Source organism: Heterodontus francisci, chromosome 24, assembly GCF_036365525.1.
Source record: "Heterodontus francisci isolate sHetFra1 chromosome 24, sHetFra1.hap1, whole genome shotgun sequence".
Classification (NCBI taxonomy): Eukaryota; Metazoa; Chordata; class Chondrichthyes; order Heterodontiformes; family Heterodontidae; genus Heterodontus; species Heterodontus francisci.
Window position 1 is genome coordinate 16013226 of NC_090394.1, and position 17856 is coordinate 16031081.

The following is a 17856-nucleotide window of genomic DNA, read 5'->3' on the forward strand; positions in this document are numbered from 1 at the left end:
GCTGTGAGGTTGTCTGTGGCAATGAACTTTTATGCATCAGGCTCCATCCAGGCTGGAGCAGGTGATATTCACAACATCTCGCAGTTTATCATTCACTGTTGTATAAGGGAGGTCACCAAGGCTCTGTATTCAAAACAGCGAAATACATTTCATTCTCTCTTGCCAGAAAAAGCAGGTGGAATGAGCATGTGTCTTTGCGAGGATTGTAGGCATCCCCATGGTGCAGGGTGCCATTGATTGCATGCATGACGCTTTACGGGCACCGCATGCCAATTCTGAGGTATATCGCAACTGAAAGCCAGAATTTAGGGAGCTAGGAAGGAAATTAGCAAGCAGAACCTCAAATACAGTAATCTCTGGATTATTACCGGCACTACGCACAGTGAATATAGAAATAGGAGGATAAAGCAGATTAATGCGTGGCTGGAAAGATGGTGCAAGAGGGAGGATTTTTGTTTCCTGGGACTTTGTGGGAGAGATGGGACTTGTACAGCCCAGGTGGGTTGCACCAGAGCTGGGACCAATTTCCGTGCAGGGTGTTTTGCTAGTGCTATTGCGGAGGGTTTAAACTAACTTGGCATGGATGTGGGAACAAGGAGAAAATATCAGAGCGGAATACCCAGGTGCACAGAATACTGGGAGAGATAGATAGCACTACAATAGGAAATAGTAAGTTATTAGGTGGGTTCAGAGTAGGGAGAAAGTAATAAAGTGCAGTTCGTGGGATATGTCATTTGAAGCTGCATTCACTGACCTTGATCACTCAAGTGAGGTCATTGAATTTCTTGCGGCACTGTGTCCAGGTCCTCAGGACCAGACTGCTGGCATCGACCACTATGGTTATCTGCTGCCATTGCCTTCACACAGTTTGTCTGGAAGGCCTCCTGGTCCCATGTGAATACAGGTCCTCCCTCCTGCTGTCCACCTCCTCCACCAAAGCATCCAGAACAATGTCAGAGAACCTTGGAGCCAACATTCTGCCCTGTTGAACCATAATTCAGTGTTCTTCTTGCTTGTACTTTCTTCTGCACCCAGTTCCAGCCCCTGTTGAAGCCAAATGCTCCTCCCCGTTATGAAGTGCAGCCTAGCTTTAAGTGGTGCTACTGTTGCACAAACTTGTCTCCCGTATTGAGGCATGCAGCATCTGCCATCACATTTCGTGCAGGCTGCACATAGCTAACATTCTAATCAGCAGTCAGCATGAAGTTTGAGTGCTGCCTGCTGTGCATCTGCCATTTAATTACGTATTGCGACACCCACGTCTGTTTTTAGGCATTCTCCAATTTTGCAGCCATTGTGCTTTGGAGTTACAAAAAATATTCAGGATTCAAGATAGATTTCTACAACAATGGGGTGAATGTTACAGACCCCCAACATCGGGGGTTGTGGTGGGGGTGGGGTGGGGTGCGAGTCAATAAATACCTATGGGAGAGGCCTGCCACAGGCCTCGACGCTGGGTAGGCCTGGCCCAATATTGCCAGCGGCGACGAGGCCTCATGGCAGCTCCCCCCCTGCCGCTCGGCGATGGGACCCCAATTTGAATATGTAAATAAATTGAAATAAATGCATTAATAATACTTACACCGCCACCTTCCATCCCGCTGTGATCTTTGTGCCGCTGGCCGGCACTCCCACACCTTCACATCTCCGTCTGGGGAAACGAGGCGGAGAGTTTGTGGGGAGGAGGTAAGTTTCTTAGTTCGGGGATGGAGGGGTGGTGGTGAAAACAGGGTCAAAGTAACATCATTGGTGTAGGGGATGCTGGGAAGGGTTTGAGGTTAAATTTTATGCACTTTGTGGGGGGTGAAGGTCAGGTGGACAAGGTAAGTGTTTTGTTGGGGGACAGGGCAAGTAATTACTTTTATGGTTATTGTGGGAGGGTGGGAGAGGGACAGAATAAATGTATTTAATTTTTTTTATTCCCTGCATCTTTAAATATTTAATTTAATGGTAGGGCTCAAAGACCTTTAAAAATGGTGTTAGCGCCTGTGCACAGCCAGCTGACGCCATTGCTGGGGACGGACAGCCCGCCCCCTCCACATCATCGGGGATAGGGGGGGGGGGCACCCCTCCCCGGCTGTCTAAATGAGCCGCTGCGCTTAGGATCGCGGTGGTTCTGTGATGTGCGACTCATGCAGGTGGGCCGTCATTGTTTTGCCCACCGCCTGTTTTGGCGCCGCGATTGTAAAATTCAGGCCTTAAGAGTTTTTTGAGGGTGTAACTATCAGGGTAGATAAGGGGGAACGAGTGGATATAGTATATTTGGATTTTTAAAAGACATTTGATAAGGTACCACCTAGGATATTGTTACACAAGATTATGGCTCATGGAATTGGGGGTATTATATTAGCATGGATTGAGGATTAACTAATAGATGGAAAACAGAGTGTGGGAATAAAGGGGACATATTTGGCAGGTTGTAATTAGTGAAATGTAAAAGGACCAGTGCTTGGGCCTCAGCTATTTACAATCTATATCAATGAGTTAGATGAAAAGACTGTATGTAACATATTCAAGTTTGCTGACAATACAAAGCTTGATGGGGAAGTAAACAGTGAGTAGGATGCAAAGAGGCTTTAAATGGACAAGAAGGTGGCAGATGGAGTATAATGTGGGAAGTGTGAAATTATCCACTTCATAGGAAGAATAGAAAAGCAAAATATTTTTTAAAAGGTGAGTGACTAGTAAATGTTGGGATTCCGAGAGATTTGGGTGACCTTGTACATGAATCACAGAAAGTTAACGTAAGGGTACAGCAAGCAATTAAGAAGACAAATGGTATGTTAGCCCTTATTGCAAGAGGCTTGGAGTACAAGGGTAAGGAAGTAAATTAAACTAAAGAAGAGTAAAGAAGTTTTACTGCAATTATATAGGGCTTTAGTGAGACCACACTTGGAATAAATATATACTTGCTTTAGATAGATTACAATGAAGGTTCACTGGATTGATTCCTGGGATGAAAGGGCTGTCCTATGAGAAGGGATTGAGTAGAATGGGCTTATATTTTCTGGAGTTTAGAAGAATAAGAGGTGATCTCATTGAAATGTATAAAATCCTTAGAGGATTTGGCAGGGAAGATGCTGAGGGGCTGATTCTCCTAGAGAGTCTGGAACTTTGAGTCACTGTCTCAGTATGTGGGGTCAGTCAATTAGCAATAAGATAAAGAGTAATTTCTTCACTCAAAGGGTTATGAATCTGTGAAATTCTCCTTCCCAGAGGGCAGTGATCAGTTGATGAATCAATTTAGGCAGAGATCGATAGATTTTTGAGCACTAAGAATCAAGGGATATCGGGAAAGGTTGGGAAAATGGAGGTGATGTCGAAGTTCAGCCATTATCTTATTGAATACTGGAACAGGCTCAATGGGCTGAATGGTCTCCTCCTGCTCCTATTTCTTATGTTCTTAGCATTACTGAACTGTTACCGTGTGTTGGTAACCCTCTGTGTGTTACTGACTATGCTGATTTTATACTGTATGTTAGCTGTTGTTACATTGTTAACTGCAATTTCTTCCAAGAGATATTTTCACTATTCTTTGAAAAGTTCTCAATTAAACTGTTACAAATTAATTCTTTCTGAATGCTTTTCTAACCAATTCAGATTGTCTCGGGATGCTTGTAGCATAGTGTTCGCAAGTAAATCTGAAAAGGCTGAGATGATGCTGCTGACAGGCAGCCTCTTCTGTACAAACAGCTTTCCATGGAGATGTGCAGTAAATATGAAACTTTATTTGTATGGTTCATATAAATTACACCAAGGAAAAGGCCATTCGGCCTAATTTACCCTCCACTTGAGCAAATAGTTCTAATCATCCTTTAATTCCTTTACTTCATTCCTCTATCCAATCGAATCCTGAATGTGGACATAATTTCTGCCACACCCACTAACCCTGGAAATAAATTCCACAGCTTCACAAGTCTCAGTGTGAAAAGTTTATCCTGCCCTCTTTTGTAAATCTCTTAAATTTAATGTCATACCTCTGGCCCCTCTTTCAAGTACGGAAGACAGTCTAATTACATTCTCTTGGAATTTCTTTGCGGACGAAGATTTTAGGAAGGTTGTACTCATCAACCGCAGGCCTGCTCTTGGCTAGTCAGGCCTATCCGTGACCGGCAGGTTCTCCCACAGCGGGTGCAAGTGAAGGCGTAGTCGCTGCTGGGGGCAATTGGATCTATCCTACTCCTGTTCTCTTTCATGCTGGTTCTTCATTCAGTCTCAAAGGTGCCTGTAGCCCTCCTGATGTAGCATTTCCAGGCATCACAATCTATGGCCTGTGCTTCCCAATGGCGATGGTCGATGTGACACACAAAGAGGGGCTTCTTCAGGGAGTCCTTGAAATGTTTGCATGGGGCCTCTCTATTCCTTTTACCTGTGGTCAGCTCTCCATACAACACGATCTTGGGCAGGCGACTGCTGTCCATCTGGGCAACGTGACCCGTCCAACACAGTTGGCTTTACAGGAGGATGCTTACCTTACAATGGTGACGACACCTCAACTAGGTACTTAACTGACTGTAATGTGTTTTGGGATGTCCTGAGTCTGTGAAAGGTGCTGTATAGATGCAGGTCTTTCCGTTTTCTTTAGCTTCTATCTACCCTGCCTATCCTTTAATAATTGTAAACAATCCTATTATATTGACCCATTATCTGTTTTGTTCTAGCAATGAAAGGCCCAATTTTTCAAATCTTTCTCTGTATTTGTTAATCAGAACTACACAGGCATGATGGGCCGAATGGCCTTTGTCTGTGCTGTAACATTCTATGACACATACCAGAATAAGTAATTCTTTTGTGCTTAACATGGTTTAAATTAGTATACAATGTAAAATTAAACTGACAATGATTGTATTTTGTCAATTGTAGTATTGATTCAAATCTTAATCCATCAACAACATGGTATCCCTATTATTCAGACCAAGTGGATTTGATCAGGTTGTTATCCTGGCAGTTATGATGGGATTCCTCGAATGGGGCCTCCATTTTAACCCAAACATAGTTTGCAGAATCAGTAAAAGGGCACCTTTATTTCCATGAGGCAGTCAGCTGCAAGTGCCACTTTAGGCACCAGTCTCCTAATGGAAACATCAGCACCCTGTGCAGATGAGAGCTTCCCAGGAGCCCTATCTAACACCAGATTCTAACACTGGTCTAATCGGCCCCTGAGCAATGGGCTGATCTGATTTTTGTCCTTCAGGGGCTCAAGCCCCTTCCATGGAGCAGGCATGGACCTCCCAGTTTAGGGACTCTCCTTCCCCAGCCTGTCATTTGCCTTGTAAGGGGTGGACAGAAGTGCAAGACACTAAGGAATTGGAGTTACGACAGGAGACTGATGAACTCTTAATGAATTTCACGTCCCATGTAATTATCGACGGAGCACATTGACACTTCTGCAGAAATGAGCAAAAAAAAACTGAGACTGCTCCTTATCAACAGACAGCACTTTCACATAGTTTTATGACAAGCAAAAAATTTAGGTTCACGAGTTACTTCAGTTAAACAGATTGTAGAATGAATGGAGAGATGAATACAATGTTCCCTTTATGCGAATGTTCACATTACTGTGTCCGGCTGCTTCTGCAACTTATTTTATAGAGCAGTAAATGAAGGAATTGTTTGACAAATATACAATTTCTGATACTGTCATATGTAGTTTGACTGAACTAGGTTGTTTTTTAAGCTGATCAGTATTATTAGAACAGTACGCCATAGATCTGCAGACACTGGACTGCCACTAAGCTAGATCTCAGCTAAAGAGAAAGTATGTTATTGTGATTGCTCATCCATTTCCAGCTCAAAATGGTTAGACATGAAACACAATCCTCCCATTGTGCACTGCTCTTCCCAGACATTGTGTTCTCGCCTGGGGAAATGGATCACGTGAACGGAAGTGATGGCAATGTTTTGGCACTGATGAGCACTGAGCACTGTTTTATATATATATAATTTACAACACAGATACTCATTACTGTACATTACGTGTTCTGTAAATAATGACTGTACAATAGTATATAATATATATAAAATAAGACAAAGATAAAATAGGAGTAAAGGTTCTAAATTGGGGGAAGTCCAATTTTACTAGACTGAGAAGCATTTTAGCAAAAGTAGACTGTGAACAGCTACTTGAAAGTAAATCAGTGTCAGAACAAAGGGAGGCATTCAAAATGGAGATTCAAAGGGTTCAGAGTAAACATGCACCCACAAAGAAAAAAGGTGGGAGAGCCAAATCTAGAGCCCCCTGGATGATAAGGTGCATAGAAGGTAGGATAAGGCAAAAAAAGGAAGTTTATGTCAGATACCAAGCGCTTAATACTGCAGAAAGCCTAGAAGAGTACAGAAAATATAGGGATAAAATTAAAAGGGAAATTAAGAAAGCAAAGAGAGGGCATGGAAAAATATCGACAAGTAAAATCCAAAGACGTTTTATATGTATATAAAAAGCAAGAGGATAACTAAGGAAAGAGTAGGGCCTATTAGGGACCAAAATGATAACCTATGTGCGGGTACGGTTCCGAATGAATAATTTGTGGCTTTCTTCAGGGAAGAGAGGGCTGATGATGCCATCATAGTTAAGGATGGAGAGTGTGAAATATTGGATGGGATAAACATTGTATGAGAGGGTTTAACATCTTTCAAAGTAGATGAATTACCAGGCCTGGATTAAATATATCCCAGGTTGCTAAAAGGGAGGAAATTGTGGAGGCTCTGACCTCCTACTTCAATCCTCCCTGGCTGCAGGACTGGTGCCAGAGGATTGGAGGATTGCCAACATTGTACTGTTGTTTAAAAAGGGAGGAAGGGATAAACCGAGTAATTATAAGCTTAACTTAGGCTATGGGCAAATTATTGGAATCAATTCTGAGGGACAGGATAAACCTTCATTTAGAAAGGCATAGCTTAATCAAGGAAAGTCAGCATGTATTCGTTAAGGGAAGGTCATGTTTGACTAACTTGATTGAATTTTTTGAGGAGGTGACAAGTAGGGTTGGTGCAAGCAATGTGGTGGATGTGGTCTACATGGATTTTAGCAAGGCTTTTGACCAGGTCCCACTTGGCAGGCTGGGTAGCTTTTTGTTGACTGGCACAGACATGATGGGCTGAATGGCCTCCATCTATGTCGTAAGTTTTCTATATTTCTCTGATTTCTATTTTTGCACTTTTTGTTGAGTTTGTAGGACTATACAGTCAATATGGAGTAGTTGAAGCCGATATAGATAACAACCATTGAGGGAAGAAAAGAATATTTGAAATAAGAAACATCTGGCATCTGATATTAAAAATTCAGAAGAGCTTCATTGTAGGTAGGTTCACTATTATGCAAATGATGCATTGATTTAAATTTTTTTCCCACACCCGCAAAAAAAGATTTATGTGAACTTGGCACCATTTAAAGAAATGCTTTAATTGTTTATAAATAGACAGGCATCATTTTATTGCTGTGTTTTGTTTATTGTTGGAACATGAGGTGATTGGTGTTCAAATGAATGTCAGTATTCGGAGATAGAATGGAAGATGAAGAGAAGGTTTTCAGTTTTGTTTGACACTCAGCCCTGAAATACACTTATTAATGAAGTGAAGCCATTGACATGCACAGCTGTCGGATTCAGAGTGGGGTATCTTGCACCAGATCATGCGCGTTACCTCAGTTTTTTTTTTAGAACATTACAGCGCAGTACAGGCCCTTCGGCCCTCGATGTTGCGCCGACCTGTGAAACCATCTGACCTACACTATTCCATTTTCATCCATATGTCTATCCAATGACCACTTAAATGCCCTTAAAGTTGGCGTGTCTACTACTGTTGCAGGCAGGGCGTTCCACGCCCCTACTACTCTGAGTAAAGAAAGTTTTGGATGTTTGAACACCATATTATTTCTTTATGTTGCTAAGCCTCTAAGGAACTGCCTGCTCTCTTCGGCAAGGCAACGGCAGGTCCATCATGGCTGTTGCCTGCCTTTGCCACTCGCGTTCTGCAGGCAGATCCTGCCTCCTGCTGATGCTTGGTGCCGTTAATTGGGCGCTGAGCTCACCTCCTGCCAAATTAGGGCATTAACATTTCAAAACAGACACAGTTGAGATGCAGGGTCGGGGACTGGAAATTATCCTGACCACATTTTGAAAATCCAGCCCTACATTTCAGTATCATGCAGTACCAGCACACTGCATTATTGCACGCCTTTTGACTGTTTGCAGGAAAATATATATTATTCATAATTCCAATAGCTTATTTCAGACTCGTATACATTTTGCAGCAACTCTTTTCACTCAATAGCTGCATTTTTTGCTGATTGCCGGATTTCTTCTCAAACAGTGTCATGCACTTTGAAGATCAGGTGCACAGATTTTACATTTAATGATATGTTTGTTATGTTTTATTCCTCAAGTTTTACCCCACTTAGATATCTCAACACAACACATGATTTCTCCAAACTTTCTGAAGAAACTCAACTGTAATTCTGATGGGGATAACTTTGTTAGCAATCTTGTGCTATGAAAGCACAGTTTAGAATAATGTGTCTGGGACCTGGAGAAAATTATACCAGAATATCTTCAGGTACCAGTTATTGTAACCACTCATTACATAAAACAAACTACACAATGCAGCAGTTACAAAACATAGGATAGCCCACGACATAGGGAAGCATTTAAGAACAACGCAATAAGAGAAAAACATAGTTCTCTTAACTACGCTAAAAGCAAGACATGAAAAGAAATTCAAACTCTCACATCAGCACCATTAATGTAGAAAAATAGCCCAAGGCTTCACAGAGGATTTGGAGAATGGATGACCAACAATGCATGATTTGTGTAATGGCAACAGCATAAAAAGGTGACAAATATTTATATAGAAACATAGAAGCACAGAAGATTTATGGCACAGAGGAGGCCATTCAGCCTCTCGTCTCTGTGCCAACCAAAAAAGAGCTATCTAGCTTGATCCCACCTTCCAGCTCTTGGTCTGTAGCCTGGCAGTAGCATTTTAGCATTTCAAGTGCACATCCAAATGTTCTTTAAATGAAAGTTTCTGCCTTTACCACCCTTTCAGGCAGTGAGTTCTAGACCCTCACTACCCTCTCAATGAAAAATTTTCTCCTCAATTCCTCTCTAATCCTTCTGCCAATTACCTTAAATCTCTGCCCCTGGTTATTGACCTCTCTGCTAAGGGAAATCAGTCCTTCCTATCCACTCTATCCAGGCCCCTCATAATTTTACATACCTTAATTAAACCTCTTTTCAGCTTCCTCTGTTTCAAAGAAAACAAACCCAGCCTATCCAATCTTTCCTCAGTGCTAAAATTCTCCATTCCTGGCAACATCCTCTGCAAATCTCCTCAGTACCCTCTCTCATTCCTGTAATGCGGTAACCAGAACTGTACACAGTACTCTAGCTGTGGCCTAACTCATGTTTTATACATTAGCCTCCCTGCTCTTATACTATATGCCTTGGCTAATGAAGGAAGGTATCCCTTATGCCTTCTTAACCACCTTATCTACCTGTCCTATAGTGGTTTGATGTAATAAAACATCCCAAGGAATCTTACTGTAGGAGTTATGGATCTGAGCAGGAGGTTAGCAGAGGTGACCTGTGGGGTCAAAGGTAAGTTCTGAAGAGGCTTTTGAAGGGGAGGAGAGGGATAGCAATGTCCAGATGTTTAGGTAGAGAGTTCCAGAGTGCAGAGACACAGAGATGGAAAGATTTGCAAATGATACTGGGACAGAGACACACAGCAGTCTAGAGTTGGCAGAGCAGAGGATGCATGCTGGGATATAGGGCAGGAGAAGACTGCAGATGTGAACCCATGAAGGAATTTAAAGCTGAGGACAAATATGAGATTGATATGCTGAGAGACACCATCCACTGGAAGGCAGTGAAGATAGGCATGATGTGTGTCTAAGAATTTGGGCTAGATTTTATGCAGGTGGCGGGGCTACCGGCACCAGGCCGAAAATTCGGGGGAATCCCGCCTTTGTATCTTTTCTGATATTGAAGCAATCCTCTGTTTTTTTGGGGTCAAAGTTTAAGGAGGAGGGATCCCCATCCCTTTAAACACTTAATAGGAATGGGGATCCCGCCCCCAAGAGCTGCCGCCAATCACAGGGCTGGCAGCTCAGCAGCATTGGCAGCGGTGGCCACTGCCGGTACTGCAGGGGCCTCGGCCAGTGCTGATAGGTGAGGCGGGACTTCTAGGGCAAATCCAGATGGCCCCGACCATGGGGTTGGGGGTTTGGGCATTCGGTCCAGGGGGAGAGGGGTCCTGGGGGGTTTATTAGTTCCCAGTTGCGGTCCTCCATGGGCCACAAACTGCCGATGGAGGAGGACCCTCCCCTAAGCCCACAGGGAGGGCACCTTGTTTTCCAAGGCATCCTCCCAGCGTGGCAGAGGTCCCTCTCTGCCACTGGTAAAATCATGGCGGCGGCAGGAAGAGGCCCTTAAGTGTCCGTCTATAGGCCACATAAAAGCCTCAATTGGCCTCTGGGCGGCAAGGCCAGCATCAGCCTATCCCACCCCCGGGAGGATCGGGCGCAGCAATCCCAGCATTGGGCTCCGTGGTGGCCGCTGCCGCTCCGATTCTCTGGCACCCCAACACCCCCCAGCCCCTCGGCCATGAAACCCGACGTTGGGCTGAGAACAAAATCCAGTCCTGTGGGAAAGGATATGGGCTGCAGAGTTGTGGATCTATTCAAACTTGAAAAGGATATAGCTAGGGAGACCAGTGAGGGGATAACGGAGAAATTGAGCATTGAGGTGATGAAGGCCCCACGAGCCATGAGGGTTTCAGAGGGAGTAGAAGTGAGGTTGAACTATAGGCAGGCAATGTTCTGGAGGTGGAAATAAGCACTCTTGATGATGAACCTGAAGAGGGAAAGAAAGCTCCTCTCAGGGTGAAGCAGGACACTGAGACTACGTACCATTGAGTTCAGTCTAAGCAAGTCGCGGAAAAGGAGAAGGATTCACCAAGTAGAGTGCAAAGTGTCTGGTGAGAGCTGAACAGAATGGCCTAGAAATTCAGCTATGCAACATTTATAATCCAGGTAACAAAGAGTACAATATGCTGGGCAGAAAGCGCACACCCATTATGAGCTGGTAATATATCACCCGCTATGCTCGTAAAGGACAGAAAAATCAGCATGCACTCCTCATACCTGAAATGGATGTTAGGACATTTGCATGTGTTAATAAAGGGCCTAACATCTGTTTTAGGCCCTCACCCCAAAGTTGGTTTGCCCTGAGGCAGCTCTTGCCACCTGCATTCAGGAAAACCAGGCCTACGTGTGGTCTGAAAGGAACGGCTGCTTTAACATCAAGGTATGTTTTAAAATATACTTCACTGAATGTGAAGCTGGGAGGATCAGGAGTGCCCCAGGTTCAAAGAATGTGGGCTGCTACTGGACTCTGAATTCCTCCCTCCTCCTCAATCACCATTACAACACCCAATCATTACCTCACGCCTCTGAATAGCTGCTGTTTCATGCTACTCCTTGCCAATCGCCATTGTTAACATTCTTCATCCTGATTGTCACTGCCCCCCCTCCCCTCGTGTCCAGTGCTACCTCCCGACCTGATTGCTCCCTCACCCCTTTCCAATCACCCCTCCTTGCTCACTTACCCAAAACCCATTGCAATGTTGATAGCGACCCAATCTTCCATCATGCTGTCTGTTCCTCACCAGAAAAATGAGGCCTGAGGCTCAATATTGGAGGCACCTTAGGTTCCACCATTCAAGTACTGGGTCCCCGCTGCATTCCCAAATGCATCTAGGATGTGATTCTATGGTTTTATGTTGAACAGGCAGTTGGAGAACAAAGCAACAGTTGTGGAACATATGTAGAGGATCTGACTGCACCAAGGAACAGCCTATAGATAAGTAATAGGAGAGGGTCAAGGATAGAGCCTTGAGGCATACAGGAAGTGACTACACACACATAGAGGAGGAGAAAAGTATTCGAGGAATGTACTTCTTTTTACCCATTCATGGGATGTGAGCATCGCTGGCGAGGCCAACATTTATTGCCCATCCTTAATTGCTCTTGAGAAGGTGGTGGTGAGCTGCCTTCTTGAGCCGCTGTAGTCTGTGTGGTACAGGTACACACACGCTGCTGAGCAAGAGAGGCTGAGAGATTTAGGGAGGGTATTCCAGAGCTGAGGGCCGAGGAAGCTGAAGACACTGCCCCCAGTGGTGGAACGATTAAAACCAGTGACACGCAAGAGGCCAAAATTGGAAGAGTGCGGATATCTCAGAGGGTTCTGGAGCTGGAGGAGGTTGGAAGGAGAAGCAAGGCCAAGAAGGGATTTGAAAACAAGGATGAGAGGTTCAAAATTAATGCGTACCCAGACTGAGCGCCAATGTAAGTCAGCGAGCACGGGGTTGATGGGTGAATGGGACTTCGTGTGAGTTAGAACACGGGCAGCAGAGTTTTGGCTGAGTGGAGGGTGGAAGGTGGGACAACAGCTAGGAGAACATTGGAATAGTCAGGTCTAAGGGCAACTAAGACATGGATGAGGGTTTCAGCAACAGATGAGTTGAGGCAGAGTCAGAGGCAGAGGCAGGTGTTGCTACGGAAGTAAACGTAGGCAGTCCTGGTGATGGAGCAGATATGTGGCGGGAAGCTCATCTCAGTGTTAAATATGACAGCAAGATTGAGAATGGTCTGTCACAATGGAGAATAATCCACCATATGATCTGAGCTATAGAGAACAGGAAGTTTTCTTTAACTGAGATGAGTTAGTATTGTTCCTTATTGCTATCCAGTAACCAGAGCTGTGGGGACACAGCTCAGTTGTGATGCCATCCATTGCTGAATAGTGTCATGCAGATTGGCCACATGGTGAATTTCTGTCAGTTCTTCAAATTGTACCAACAAGAGTTAGCACTTTTAGAGGAGAGAAGAACAGAATTTGATGGTCAAACAGAATGAAATGCTGCAAAGGTGAATCATGGTCAAAATCAAGCTACCAACAGACATTTAAACAACTACCTTTCAGTCACCACATCATTTTTATAGCTAGCAGCTGGGACATGATAGTGTTTTGAGAATAATGAGAAACATGTAAAGGTTACACCCTAAGCTTGGTGTTTTGCTGCAGGTAATGAAGACCAAAACAATCTTTTCAAAGCAACCTTACGTAATCAAGCCTAGCAGCCCTGAAGGCAAAAAAGAATCCTCAGCCAACTAAGGGACATCTTTGTGAAAAATGTATTTTATAATTCACGGTAGAAAATGGCAAATACATTCAAATGCTAGTTACTGATTCTGATATTGCAAATCCTTTGTTGTAACAAACATTGTTGTAACTGCAGCCTCACAGCTCCAGCGACCCGGGTTCAATTCTGGGTACTGCCTGTGCGGAGTTTGCAAGTTCTCCCTGTGACCGCGTGGGTTTCCGCCGGGTGCTCTGGTTTCCTCCCACAGCCAAAGACTTGCAGGTTAATAGGTAAATTGGCCATTGTAAATTGCCCCTAGTGTAGGTAGGTGGTAGGGAATATGGGATTACTGTAGGGTTAGTATAAATGGGTGGTTGTTGGTCGGCACAGACTCGGTGAGCCGAAGGGCCTGTTTCAGTGCTGTATCTCTAAATAAATAAATTTGCTTTTGCCCCAGCAGAAGCTCCATTCTAACCAATGAAATAGCTTAAACCTCAGTAAAATGAAGCTGATAAGACAATCTTTTTGTAGGTGATTATTACAGAAATATAACTGTAAATGCAAGTTTTGTTGCTTAAAATGGTTTGTCTGTGAGCTGAATAATAAACATAAGGAGGATTAATTGGGCCATTGTACTATATGCACTGGAGCACTGCACGTTGGAATAGGTCAACACAGGAATCAAGGGGCACACACTAGAGCACAGGTTGCCAGCAAAACATACCATTGTGAGGGCCCACTCCATAAAAACAAATGCAGCAAAACCAATTGCCAGAGAAAACAGAAGTTATAAAAAACAGATGAAGGAAGTATTCTACATGTGACTGACCAGAAAACCACAAACTAAAACTGCATCAGCAGTGGTATCTCTAAGAGCTCCAAGATGAAATACAACAGCAAAGAATAAAGGAAAGGGACCCTGGACTGACCTCCGATGGAAATGGAATACAGCTGGATGAGATGTGGGACTGAACTCAGCCCGGCTGGATGGCTGAGCATTTTCATTCTGTTGGCTGTGAGTTTCGACAATCTCAACCCAGTTCTTTGTCAAAATAGATCTGCAAAATAAGTATTGATACATTGATGAGGTAGCTGTGACATTATTATAACCTTAAACAAGCAGAGTAAAACAGCAATTTTGACAGTTTTCAGCTGGTTAAATCCCATATTCTCTTTTGCTCCATCAATGACCAATGTTTAAGGGGGAATTTTAACCTGACAAGGTGGGTGGATTTGCACATGGGTGGCTTACTGATCCCTGCTCTGACTGCACAGATACTCTTGTCCTCTGGGTTTTGGAGCCTGTGAGGTGAGAACCCCACCAAACATTGACACCAGCTGCAGCTGTGCAGAGGCAGACTTGGTTATGAGGACAGGGAGTAGCATGCAGGGCTCTGAATAAGCTAGCAGTAGTGTTGGAGAGTATTTTACTGCACTTCAGTGAGGTGCTGAATGGCCAAGGAAAGGCTTTCCTCCATCCTGTTTAAAGAGGCAGACTGAGGGCTGAATTTTGTGCAGCACTCACATGCCTTCAGCTTTGTGACTGTTAAAAGTTGAGGCCCCTGAGGCGAGAGGCCTCAGTGCCACAACGGGAGGTATTCATTGCAGCATGGGGGAAATGGGGGGTTCGGAGGCCCTTGTCGCTCTGTTGATGTGGGCTTTGCAAGGGGGCTGTATGTATCGGGGACTCTCCGAGAGTTTAGGTCAGGTTTGGTTGGGTACTATACCATTTCATAACTGCTGTGTTAATGTGTGTGGTGGCTCACACTGCTGGGAAAAAAAAACTGGTGGCCCATCAGTAAGTTTGAGTTCTGAGGTACATCAGACATTCCGCCAAGCAAATAGTAATAGTTGTCAATGCGGGGTCATCCCTGCATCCAAAGCAATTCAAAGGCTCCAGGTCACCTGCCATGGGTCTCATACACCCTGTGTTCCTGGATCCCCTTGGCATGTTGAGGCGCCTCTGATGGCGGCAGGCCAAGAGGCAGCTGCTCCTGTTCCTGAAGCTCCACGACAAGCGCAGCAGCTGCTGGCCAGGCCAAGGAGAGCCCACGTACAGCAGAAGGTCTACAGAACTCACATCAGCTACCTTCAAATCTCCAGGGAGGCCATCACTAACATATGCAGCCTTCTGCAGGATGATTTGCGACCAATGGGATTTGGGGGTCACCCTATGCTAGTGGGCCCTGAACATTACCGCCAGACAAGTTGAGCGATGTGCAAAGGAGACAAGAGACAACCTCATAATGACCCACTTTCAGCCACCCTGATGTCCACTCACTGAGAATCCAATAAAGATTCACCTTCATGCATGTATTCTTCCACTTCCTTTCCATCTATGTTCCCTGAATGCCGACCAATGGCTCCTGCCCATGGGGGAATATATGTTAATGAGATTTGCAGTTGCATTGCCATGATACTGAGGGCTGTGGTCACAATGGCACTGTACTGAGGGGGAGGGTGGAATCCAGAAGCTCACAATTAAGTGCAATGGAACATGGGTTTCATACAATGATTGGCACAAAAGAGCAGTTAATTAAATTCTAAATAATGTATTTGCAACACCAATGAATCCCCAAGTGTAGCTTGGTGCCCTCTTCGCCTGCAAGTGGAAGGATGGAGAAATTACAAATTAGCATCAGTATCACCATGACAGTTCTGCTACTATGGACCCCTTGTCGCCAAATGGGGGATTTGATATATATCATGCTGACACACACTGTCATGGGATTTACTGGGGGTGAGCTATGAACAAAGATGGTGTGTGGCCCAGAAGCAGCCATGCATCTGTCAGGATGCGGTTATAATCTCTCTGCCATCACATTGGCAGTGGCACCCTCATCATGTCGCACACCCTGCCGTGTAGTTACATGCAGAACCAAAAAGAGCATTGGAATGGAGCACTCACCTTGGCTGAATGCAGGGGGTCATTGACCCTCTTCCTGCACCAGACCCAGTTGTGTCGGGTGACCTCACAGCTGCTGACCTCCTTTGCGATGTCCACCCAGGAATGCTTGGTCAGGCGGGAGGACCTCTTCTTGTCATCATTGGGGAAGAGAACCTCCCGCCTTTCCCTTGCAGCCTGGAGGAGAATCTGCAGGGAGGCATCACTGAAGCGTGGAGTCATCCTTAGTCTATCCTCAGCCAGCCTGTCCACTCTTCCTGGGGGGCACTGAGTCATGTAGGAAACAGTGCTATGAATATTTATATTCAGTGCATAGAGCTTCTATAGACTGCAAGGCAAGAGTGAATGCAAGGCTTTTAAAGGTGGTGCCAGCACCTGATCTGCTGTCAGCTGATGCCGTAATCGGTGTCTCGCCTCCCACCCATGCCATGTGATTGCAAGTGACCTGCGCCTTCATTATGCTAAATGGCCACCCGCCGCTTAATCGCAGTGGCACAGCCGCATACGTGACACATGTGAACACTGCTCATTTGTGGACCCACTGTCAGTCCCGGTGGCGGGCTCATTAAAGTCTGAGTGTGCAGGCCATTGATCAGAGCTAGCGTGCACTCGATTGCCTGCTGCATTTGATGCTCCATACAGGAGGCCACTCTTTCCATGGATGAAGGCCTGTCACATCATTGCACTCATGCTAAAGATGGGTTCCTCCAATCTCTCTCCAATGGTGCACGCTGACTCTGGAAACGCTGGCAGAATCTCAGATGTTTTCTGCTGCTGTTCCAGAATTGTCCTCTTCGTCGGTGTCCCTGAGGCTAGGCATCTGCGTCCAGCTGAGCAGAGCTTTGAAGGTCCTGGGCCCTCTGACGGGACTTTCCACCGCTGTCCTTGCCTCCACCATCTGCTCCTGCTCACTTGTGACATGTGTGACACCATGTGACAACCGAACTGCCTGTCTTGCTGGTCCCACCGAGGTGTGTGCATCTGAGCTGCTGAGCTGCAGTCCTCGTCTTCCTCAGATTAAGTCAGGAGTCTTCATCCTCCTCCTGCATCATCGCCTGCTGCAATGCTTGTAGGGCCTGTGGAAGATGAAAGACATGAATCAAACCTGTCAAGGTAAGAGGAGCTAAGTCATCATTGTGCAGACCATCATATTTATATGGCTGCTGGCATCAAATCAAGATGAGTGAGTGTGATACGTCATGTGACTGTGCGATATTTAATTCTGTCACCAGGTAGCTGGGAGACGCCCATCTCCCCATCACCAATGGCCAGTCAATTCTGGTAACCACTGCTACTTACACCATTGAAGTCAATTGGAAAGCAATGTGAGCAGGGAATATACAGAGACAAGGCCCCTGGATTCATATTAAAATAATGCTAAAATGAATCTGGATATTGAACTCCATATTCAAATCTATTAGCATTTATTGTGTTACTGGACTGAATGTCCCTCTGCAAATTCTAATCCAAAAATGCAATCAGATATTGCCAAAGTTTTCTTAAAACCCTAATGTTTAGTTTAGTTTAGAGATACAGCACTGAAACAGGCCCTTCGGCCCACCGAGTCTGTGCCGACCATCAACTGCCCATTTATACTAATCCTACACTAATCCCATATTCCTACCACATCCCCACCTGTCCCTATATTTCCCTACCACCTACCTGTACTAGGGGCAATTTATAATGGCCAATTTACCTACCAACCTGCAAGTCTTTTGGCTTGTGGGAGGAAACCGGAGCACCCGGAGAAAACCCACGCAGACACAGGGAGAACTTGCAAACTCCACACAGGCAGTACCCAGAATTGA

The 17856-nt window shown here is 45.0% G+C and overlaps 1 long non-coding RNA gene across 2 annotated transcripts in view; it reads left to right on the forward strand.

The window, feature by feature from the left end:
* LOC137383214 (uncharacterized) overlaps window positions 1–17856 on the forward strand; it is a 149479-nt gene that overhangs the window by 85746 nt on the left and 45877 nt on the right. The window contains exon 5 of one of the 2 annotated variants that reach the window (XR_010977356.1): window positions 7176–7301. The exons of the other annotated variant lie outside the window; for it this stretch is intronic. This is a non-coding gene — a long non-coding RNA (uncharacterized lncRNA). The remainder of the gene's footprint in view (window positions 1–7175; window positions 7302–17856) is intronic. 2 annotated transcript variants of the gene reach the window in all.